The sequence below is a fragment of the Eptesicus fuscus genome, chromosome 14, assembly GCF_027574615.1.
Source record: "Eptesicus fuscus isolate TK198812 chromosome 14, DD_ASM_mEF_20220401, whole genome shotgun sequence".
Taxonomy (NCBI): Eukaryota; Metazoa; Chordata; class Mammalia; order Chiroptera; family Vespertilionidae; genus Eptesicus; species Eptesicus fuscus.
The window spans coordinates 78,150,085-78,158,244 of record NC_072486.1 but is presented as its reverse complement, the minus strand read 5'-3'; positions in this window follow the sequence as shown (position 1 = coordinate 78,158,244).

Genomic DNA, 8,160 nt, shown 5'->3' with positions numbered 1-8,160 from the left:
TTAGAGCATAGGCCTGAGCACTGCAGGGTCGCAGGTTCAATTCCTGGTCAAGTGCATGTAAGTGGGGGTCAGGATGGGAGGATGGGTGTGGGAGGCAACCAATTGATGTGTCTGTTCTCTATCTGTCTCTCTCTCTCTCTGTCTCTCTGTCTCTGTCTCTGTCTCTCTCTCTCTGTCTCTCTCTCTCTCTCTCTCTCTCTCTCTCTCTTCTACCTTCCTTCCCTCCACTTTGCCTAAAAATCAATGGGAAAAATATCCTCAGGTGAGGATTAAAACACACACACACACACACACACACACACACACACACACACACACAAACACACACACACACACACACACATACACATATATATATATATATATATATATATATATATAGTCCTTTTCCTCATTTTTTTTTCTGTTACTGATTGCTAACTTTCCTTCATGATGGCCAGAGAACATACTCTGTATAGTTTCAAGCCTCTTCAATTTATTGAGGCTTATTTTATGGCCTCAAACATGGTCTGTTTAGGAAAATGTTCTTTGTGCCTTTGAAGATAATGTGTTTTCTGGTCTTGTTGGGTGGAGTGTTCTAGTGTTATATCTATTTGGTCCCCGCATCTCATTTTTGTTGACCTTCTGATTAGTTTCTCTTGACTTCTGCTATTTTTACACCAATAATTGCTTCTTTCCTTTGCTGGTTCAAAACTACCATCGAGCCTCTCTAGTAAAATTTTCATTTCTATATGATGAGGTATTGCCCTCATGGCTCCCTTTATTTTTTTAGCATTATTTCCCTCAGTTCTTTAAACATATTTCTAACTGCTGCTTTGAAGCACTCTTTTCAAATGCAATATGTTGGCCTTCTCAGAGAGAGTTACTGTTCCCTGAATTTTTGTCACTCCTTGGGTCACAATTTCCTGTTTTTTTTTTGTAGCAATTTCATTAAAAATTGTGTGTTTTAAGTAATGTATTGCAGTGCTCTGGGTAATGATTCACCTCTGCATTTCTATAGCTCAATTTACTGTTGTTTGTCAGTTTGTTTAGTGACATGACTGAACTCTTCTGGGGAAGTCTATTTCCCCTTCAGTGTGAAACCTCTGATGTTGCTCCTTAGGTGAAGCCTTGGGATGTCATCTAGGATAACAATAGCCTTAGCAGTGCTCTCTTTCCCTCTTTCCTTAATCTCTGTTAAGCTCCATGTCTCCATTGGTATTATACTCAGCTGTTAAGTCTACTAATTGTCATCTGTTTTCTTTCCTGTTTTTTACAGTGTCTTTGGGCATAAAATGCTCCACAGTCTGATATAAATAAAATTGGTTTCATTTGCAGGGGTTGTTTTGGGGGCCAGTCTTTCAGATTTTTTCTGATCCTAGAACAACCTTTTGTACATGTCTATTTTCCTGTCTCTCTCTAGTAAATTGCTGATCCATGGTTTCTCTTGAAGCTCTTGTAAGATTACCAGACTTCTCTAAATTATTTAACAGTAAAACCTTCACAGTTTTCAACAGTGCCAGTGAACTTCCCACACTCTGCTTCAAATAAAGTCATTTCTTTTGAGGAGAGCTTTGGAGTTCTCTGTAATTATGGACTTCTCATCTTCTTGCATAAAATCTGAGCCACAGCTCTGGGGCATAATCAGGGTGTTTATCTCTGGTTTTATCAACCTCCCTCTCCCAGGATGGACCCTCCATCATATGAGGGAGCTAGAGTGTGGGCTGCTGAGCTCCCAGTATGCTTAGCCTGTTGTGCCTGGGATAGAGCCTCTGTGCTATGACTAGAGAAGCAGGAGGGTGCTGCTGGCTGTTTTCACCAGTTTAATTCTGCAACTCAGACTTAAAGGGCATCATGAGAAATGCTGCCAGCCCGCCCTATTAGTAAGGCAGCATATAATTGTTGGTTAACTGAGGGGAGCAGGAGCCCCATCTTTTTTACCACATCTTCCCAGAATGGAGTTTCCTTTAAGTTGAGCTGAAGGTGAGTGGGGGAGTCATGGGTTAAGTGCCACCTAGATTCTTACTCTTGTTACTAAAATTTGGTACATTGTAAAAAATTAACATTTCTTTATTTGCTATATTGCCTTAGGGCAGTTTTAGAGACTAATTGTAAAAAAATGTCACCAGCTATAACTCTGCAGGGCCCCTCACAATCCTGTCTGAAAATGGAAACCTGGTCAGTAGTTTTAGATCCAATGTTGGTTACTCTGCTAGCTCCCCTCTTCCTTCCTGCTGAGTGCATGGATTTTGTACAGTTTACTTTCCCTTTTTGTTGTTCTTTGGTGGAGTAGAATGAACTATTGCTAAATGGCGCCTAGGTGGCAGCCCCCTTGCCTTCCAGATCGCTATGTTTATCTGGGGTCCTTGGCTTTCCAATCAATGCAGATGTGTTATACTTGCAGAGGACGGGAGAAATGCTGGTGTCTCCTTATATTTCCAAATAGTCATTTGTGGTCTTTCACACCTCAGAAACCAGTCTCCTAATTCTAATTTTAAGTGATATTTTCAAGTGATATTTCTTCAAGAAATATTCCAAAACAATGAGGCTGCATTAGCTGTTTATTCACCAGTTAAGTTTTGAGAATATAATTGTTAAAATTTGAAAAATGGCAACAACCGTGAGCACCGGTTCAATTTAGAGTAGAAATTATTTTGTTTGGCTCAGGTCAGAGTCAAAGTGCTCAGTGTTGTGCCTGCTCTGGAGGAGGAACAGGTGAGGGTTTGGAGATTCACAGGAAAACTCCTCCATTTAATCCTCAGGCCAGCATTAGCCTAGCAGGGGTCCAGATAGATCCTGAACATAGTTCAGGGAGATCTCCATGGTGAGGTTTCTTCTTGGCCCACCCTTCTCCTCTCACCCATCTGAACACTTCAGCAGGTACAGATAATGGGACATGGGCCCTGTAACCTAGCCTAACCTGTGTTGTGACCAAAACTTCAAGTGATGAGTTAAACAGAACATGGAGGAAGTAAGGGCTGGAAATGCTGTGGTGGAGGCAGGATGCGTATGTGCTTTCCTGTGCACAAATGAATTTACAATAAATCAACCTGTAGCTCATTTCTTGGAAATAGAGTGGATTATGAGAAACAATAAAAAATGTTGTGCTGTGATACACTTGGATACATATTAAAATTGCACCTACCGTTGTCCCTTGGTAAAGATGTACTTATAGCATTTATTAGTAGTAATAAAGCACCTAAGAACATATGTTTATGGGAGAACTGGAGTGAAGCAAAAAAAAAAAAAAAAAAAAAAAAGTCAAACTAAACCCAAAAGGAAGAAGTGCAAATAACAGCAGAAATTGTGCAAACCAAAATGAAAATCCCAGAAAGGTGGCAAGTGACTGAATGTTAACAGATGGATCCAGCAGCCTCTGAATTCTTTCTGGATTCCTGTTGTAAGCAGCCTATTCTTCTGCCCCTAGGGTGTTGAAAGGCTAAGAATTCAGGGTTGTCCAAGAAAACAAAGGCTTATGAAGTAAGGTGACTAAAAAGTCTTGGCAGATGAGTAAGGAAGGGAGTGGAGGGTGTGCTGAGAGTGGCAGAGAACATGGGAGAAACATACTTGCTTCCCCGCCTTTTGCCTTCTTGGCTGTTGGTACCACATGGTAATGGGGCTGGGATCTGTCACTGTCTGTAACTACACATGACTCTGATGACCCCAGGCACTCAAAGCATGGGAGCTGAGGCCCTCAGTGATATCACTCCTTCACACAGACCCTCAAGCCAAAAGTCCCAGGACTGGGCCCTCCCTGTGCTCCTACATGCGGATCCCTGTTTGTTGGCACAAGTTTATCACTACAACCAACCAACATCTGAGAGGAAATGTGGGTAAGCAGCCAGGGCTCAGGATTCAAACCAGTGGGGGAGTCTGAGGACTCATTCTCATGGGGCAAGGCCCAGATATTGGTGTATGGTGTCATTCCTTGGAGGCATCAGACTTAGATGATATGACACTTATCTTCTTCTCTGTAGAGATTCCAGGCCTCAGCGAGGTTATCTTTTTGTCCAAAACCATAGATGCTGCTAGTGGCAGAACCAGAACAATACAGCTTTCCTGACTGCATTTCACGTGTTAATGGCAGACACTAGTGCTGATGTGGTCATATGACAATCTGCTCTGTCGCTCATGGAACGAAACCAGTGTCACTGATGTTAACAGAAGGGGACACACTGTCAGGTACATTAACATTGTGTGCTGCCAGCCGAGCAAGGTGGCTCCTGGGTATTTAAATGCACAGACGCTCTTTTTGTTTTACTTTGCAAAGAATGAGGCCCTCCTCTGTTTTTTAGGTGAAACTATTTATAATTTTTAAAATTGAAATTTATTGGGATGACATTGGTTATTAATAGTATGTGTATTTCTAGTGTGAAATCCTACGGTACATTATTTGCATATTATATGGTGTACCCAACACCAAAATTCTGGTCTCCTTCGATTTCCATATGTTTGACTCCATTTACCCTTTACAAACCCCCATCCTCCTTTCTGCTAGTAACCACCATATTGTTGTCTTTGTCTCTGAGTTTTTGTAAAACTATTTATTTCTTTTGTGTGACTGTTGTTTTGTTGGAGTGTGAGGTCGGGTCTTGCCAGTGGGCCTGGAGCATACTCTCAGGCAGAGGTGGTCTCAGGACCTGCTGTGCTCACACCATCCTGGTAGTCTGCCCACTCCCTTAAGAGTCCATGAGCCCTTCATTCCACTTTCTCTCTTAAAAAGAAAGAATTTGGGTTTTGTTTTGGTGCTGCATATATTTGTTGACAACCACTAAATTCTTCAGTAAAGGGCCTTAGTTCAGAAACTGTAAAAGTAAGGAGAATGGGGTGGTGCTGATTATAGGGCCTGGGAGCCCTGGGCAGTGAGGCGTTGCGGAGAGACAGGGTCAGGCAGAGTTTAAAGGCCTTTCTGAGAAAGCCAGCACTTCACTCATCATCAGCCTCTGTGGTCCACCTGGGCCAGATGTGAGGGTGGGGGTGGGAAAGACTACTGTAGTAAACACAAGCTCATGCAGAAGGGGAAATCTCTGGGATGCTGAGTGGATGGAATATGAGGAGGGCAGGAGAAAAGGTGGAGGAAGGAAAAGGTGTTGTGTGAGATTCCTAGGGCTGATGTAACACAGCACTCCTAACTGTGTAGCTTGAAGCCACAGAAACTTATGGTCCCATAGTTCTAGGGATCCAGCCATGCTCTCTCTGAAGGTGCTGGGGAGGATCCTTGCTAGTTCCCAGCTCCTTGTGGCTGATGACAACCCTGGAGGTCCTTGGCTTATGGATGCATTGCTCTCATTTCTTGAGTGTTGTATTTTACAAGGAGAACCCAGGCTGTACCCCCAAACTGTCTTTGGAAACTCAAGTGTATTGCTTTCAAGCTCTTCTTTGCACCCAGCAATAGAACATAACTCAGAACTTCTCCCCTACTTTGTAACAAGTATCACCTTTCTCCCAGTGTCCAATACCACAGTCCTCACTTCGAACTGAGATCTCATCTTTAATATTCAAATTCTCAGCAACAAACTCATCAAGGATATATAGGCATTTCCTATCAAGTCCCCCAGAATGCTCTCAGTATCTGTGCATTACCCAATTCCACAACTGCAATCATATTTTAAGCATTTTTAAATTTTTTTATTGATTAAGGTGTTACATATGTGTCCTTATTAAGCATTTCTTTTACAACAGAACCCCTCTTCCTGGTATACACACTGACCTTATGAAGTCAATACTACATTTTAAAGATCAGTAAAGGGAGTTATAGAGAGGTTAACTTATCCACATGTGGTAGGCTGAAAATTACACTCTCCCTAAATCCAAGATAACCATGTCCTAATCCTCAGAACATATAAATGTTACTTTATTGCAGAAGTGATGAAGTTAATGATTTGAGATGGGGAGATTGTCTTGGATTATCTGAGTGGGTCCTATATGTAGTCACAAAAGCCTTCAGAAGAAGGATACAAGATCAAAGGAGGACAAAGGCAATGTGATGGTGGCAGGAAAGATTGGAGTGATGTGATCACAAAACAAGATATTATGGAAGCTTCTAGAAGCTGGAAGAAGCAAGCGATGAATTTGCTGCTGGAGAGACCTTCAGCCCTGAGGATACCTTCATTTTATCTGCATAAGACTAATTTCAGGCTCCTGATCTCTAGAACACTAAGAAAATTAATTTGCATTGTCCCAGGAAACTAAATTTTTGGTAATTTGTTATGGCAGCAATAGGCAACTGATATACCAAGTTGATTGTTCATTATGGAAGTGTCAGGACAGTTCAAGAAACCATTCCTTTTACCTCCTGTTATTATTTTTGCAAAGTTGTAATAATTTTGAGCAGCAGAAAGAGCCTTGAACTACACAAGGCAGACTCTGAAAGAAGTTACAGAAATGTATTTTGTAACCCCAATCTTAAAAAAATGCACATATTTACACATTGACATGTATGTCTGTGATGTAAAGCATAAAGGGGGAAAGGAATAATAGGGAAATGTAAAATAGGAAGCCATGTCTTTCTCTACATTCATCTCTTTCCTTTTGACTATGTGGAAGGAGCAGCATCCTGTGAGTGGGGAGAGCACCTTCATGAAGTTGCAGGTGGGGACCAGCAGCAGAGAGACAGGTGGCTCACAGCAGAGCTGGATATGAAAAGAATCTGCTAAGGATGAGAAGCATGGCCAACTGATAGCACAGGAGGCAAAATTCCTTCTATCAAAAAAGTCTCCTAGAGGGAGGTCACTTCTAAGAGAGGGTACAGGGGTGGGAGCTGTGTTCCAGATGGTCCTCCATGGCCAAGGACCTCAGGGCTATGACCACTTAAGACCCGCATCCTATTCCCTATAGCATCTATGGATTCTATTTCAACCATGTCCCTCTTCCCTTTTGGGAACCTATGAGTGTGCTTAGAGAAGCAATTAGTTAGTTGTCCGAGAAAACATAAAAGGAAGCTTCTGGATGGACAAGTTTCATTCAGGGAATATGGAGAATGAAGTGAAACTGGGCAGTGGTGGAGATATTTTGAGCAGGAGATGCAGTTCTGGCTCTGCTCCGGACTCATATATACGCAGCCTGTGAAGGTGAGCTTCCTCTATGTGTGACTTGTAGGGTTGCTCAAGGACCTGTGCTTAGAGTGCATAATTTTTAATCATGATTTCAAACAATGGGCTTGGTATTTTCCTTTTGTGCCAGACCTTGTGAATGACATAGCTGTCCCTGATCTGTGTCTTTATTGTAAATAGAAAAACTGTTACCTGGGTTCCTTCAAGGTGACCAAAGTCATCAATACCAATAATTGGTTCAATAATACGGCCAATTACACCACCATTTCCAAATTTATCTGCTTCCCTCCATTGGTAGCAACCCTACTGTCCACTACTTCTGCCACATTTGGTCCTCTTAGTACCTACCCTCAAGCTGAAGCATTGACTAACACACTTTCTCAATCTAGTCAAGCAAAATGTGTAATCAAAATTTAACCTTTTTGTGGTGATGCAACAGACAACTAGAACATCTCGTCAACCATGAGAGATTCAACAGCCTGCCTCTCACCTGAAAACAATTTCTAGATTGTTTTGGATCCATCCACTGGTAAATCTAAGATAAGCTTCCTCTGTCTGGGCCTGGAGAGGGAGAAGGTAGGAAGGCTGGGAGGAAAAGTTGCATCTACTCACTAGGTGCATCTTTATATGTCATGTAATTTAGACTTTCAACCATGCAAGAACCATATGAAACAAACAAACAAACAAACAAGCAAACAAAAACAGAGATATTGTGATCATTGGAAGACTTTTCCCAGGTCTCTCCTTCCTCTTTTCCACTTGGCTCATGATTTATACCCCTTGGGCTTTGTACCTGAGTTTTGTTAATTTCTGAATGAGTAATTTGAGACCCTTCTGAAATAGTAGGGCCAAAACCCATATTATACCATCACTAGCAAGACCTGAGGATACACCAAGTCCCACATCCAACTTTCTTCTTCCAGATGACCCCACAGTCTCCCACTGCACCAGGGAAGGTGACAGACACTGTACCTGGCTTTTCTGGGAAAGATTTATGTCATTTAATAGGGCTTTTGTATTTACTACTATAACCCCAAACACCAAATATAGCTTTGGTAATTTTTGGTACAAGAGCAAGCACATGGAGGAAAAGGTTTCAACTTGGCAAAATGAAAGCACTCACCAAATT